General features: G+C 49.5%; 1 pseudogene; it reads left to right on the top strand.

The window, feature by feature from the left end:
- The first annotated feature begins 1,337 nt into the window (after positions 1 to 1,337).
- Positions 1,338 to 1,691, top strand: LOC116548297 (annotated as a pseudogene).
- The last annotated feature ends 785 nt before the right edge of the window (positions 1,692 to 2,476 follow it).

Here is a 2,476-nt window from a genome sequence, read left to right as displayed (position 1 = left end):
ATGAGCGTGGGGTTCTTATGGAGAGAGACTGACTTGGTGAGGTCTGTACCAGCAGAGACAGAGAAACAGGAGACACAAGTACAGACCACACGTCATAACAGAGGACAGACATGAGGGGCATACAGGGAGTGAGAAAACAGAAAGAGGTAAAGGGGACACACAGACAGACAGACATGTCCCAGAGAGAGGTGTTCTTCCATGCTGTTTTGTTCAGACACCTGGCACGGGTTAGAGGTTTTATTTCTGTATTTCCTCCACAAAGTGTTCTCTACCAGGAGAACCCCAAGACACCCAGATCTGACCTGAGTTGGACCCTGTGGCCTCAGGCCTTGTGGCACCTACAGAAGCCGTGTTTGTTCTGACACCTCTGCCTTCCGTGCAGTGGATCTGTAATCATCCCAGGATACCATGGCCCCAGAACACCAACCCCTGTATGCTGTGTTTCCAGACTGGATTCTGAGGTTCATATTCCAACTAATCCCACATATTGTAGCATTACTGAGAGACACAGAGAGAAATCAGCACTATCAAAATGCAAAGACATAAACACACACAGAATGAGCCAGGGAAAGGGGATTGAGAGACTCACAGACACATGAAGAGAGAGAAAACAGGGCAGAGTAGCGGAGGGAATGACGGAAGGGAACAGAGAAAGGCCCTAAAATCAGGGCCCTGAGGGAGGTGCACAAGGAGAGAGAGAAGATAGAGATGTGGGATGGATTGCAGAGATTCCAGAGAGAGCTAGAGAGACCGAGAGGCAGAGAAAGACAAGGAGGTGGAGAGACAGATGATAGATGGATGGATAGGCAGAGATAGATGATAGATAGGTAGATGGTAGATCATCGATAGGTTACAGATACATAGGTGATGATTGATTGAGTGATAGATGATACATAGAGACAATGAAGATGAAGATAGAGATAGGCAGACAGAGGAGATAATAGAGAGAGAGATGATACATAGATATAGGTAATAGATGATTGATGCATAGAAACATAATTGATAGAGACATAGATAGACGATATATAGATATAGATGATAGATAATTTGTAGACACCAAATACAGAAATAGAGACATACATCGTAGTTAGAAATATGCAGAAAGTTATGAAAAAGACAGAAAGTGAGAGACTCAGAATTAAAGGAAAAAGATCAACTAATCCAAGTAGAGTCAGAGAGAATAAAACAATACAAAAACCTGCCTCGGGATGGGGAAGTGAGGTGAGAGACCTAGAGAGATGAGAAGGTAGAATGAGAAAACAGACATGAAGAGAGACGGGGTGGAGGGTGAGAGAGAGCATTAGCTCATAGAGCAGGGGCGTGAGTTCTCAGCTCAGGTGTGAAGGGAGCTGTGACAAGGAGGAGCCTCCTGAGTAAACTGCCTCTTCTCCTTCCAGGTCTATACGGGAAACCTTCTCTCTCAGCCCAACCGGGCCCCACAGTTCGGCAAGGAGAGAACGTGACCTTGTCCTGCAGCTCCCGGACCTGGTTTCACCTGTACCATCTATCCAGGGATGGGGAGGCCCCTGAACTCAGGCTCCCTGCAGTGCCCAGCGTCAATGGAACATTCCAGGCCCACTTCCCTCTGGGCCCTGCCACCCACGGAGGGACCTACAGATGCTTCGGCTCTTTCCGTGACTCTCCCTACCAGCGGTCAACCCTGAGTGACCCACTGATGGTTTCTGTCTCAGGTGAGGAAACCCCATACCTGTCCAATGGCTGATGATCCTAGAGCCATAGATGAGGAGCTTCCTGCTGCTGATGGAGGGAAGCATGGACAGATGCCGAGAGAAGACAAAGCCTGGGTGTGAGGGCGGGGTCAGGGCGTAGGATGGCAGACAGGGCACCTCCAAGCCCTCCTCCACGGCCCGCATGGAGGCCCGCGTTCAGGGCTCCGAGCACCCAGGCAGATGGAGAGAGTGGTCAGGACAGGCTCAGAGGAGGGGAGACGGGGCTCAGTTTGGGGAGATCAGAGGTTCCCTCAGCCCCTCAACCTCACGCATTTCCCAGAAGCCCATCCTGGCCTCTCACCCACAGAGAGATGTCATCACCAGCAACCCCATGCCCTTTTCTTTTCATTTGGAAAAATATTTATTGATGTTAAATATACCCATATAATTTACCACCTTTACCTTTTTATGAGACAGTCTTGCTCCATTGCCCAGGCTGGAGCGCAATTGCACAATCTCAGCTCACTGCAACCTCTGCCTCCTGGTTTCAAGCAATTCTCCTTCCTCAGCCTCCCAAGTAGATGGGATTACAGGCTCACGCCACCACGCCCGGCTATTTTTTGTGTTTTTAGTAGGGATGAGGTTTCACCATGTTGGCCAGGCTGGTCTTGAACTCCTAAGCTTGGGGTCCGCCGCCTCGGCCACCCAAAGTGCTGGGATTACAGGCGTGAAGCACTGCGCCCGGCCTCACCTTTACCATTTTTAAGTGTAAAGTCCAGTGGTCACGGATACATTTGTATTCTTTT

This window comes from Sapajus apella, unplaced genomic scaffold (genome assembly GCF_009761245.1).
Source record: "Sapajus apella isolate SASKATOON/1434 unplaced genomic scaffold, GSC_monkey_1.0 scaffold9370, whole genome shotgun sequence".
In the NCBI taxonomy this organism is placed as follows: domain Eukaryota; kingdom Metazoa; phylum Chordata; class Mammalia; order Primates; family Cebidae; genus Sapajus; species Sapajus apella.
This window is presented reverse-complemented; position numbering and strand designations above follow the sequence as displayed.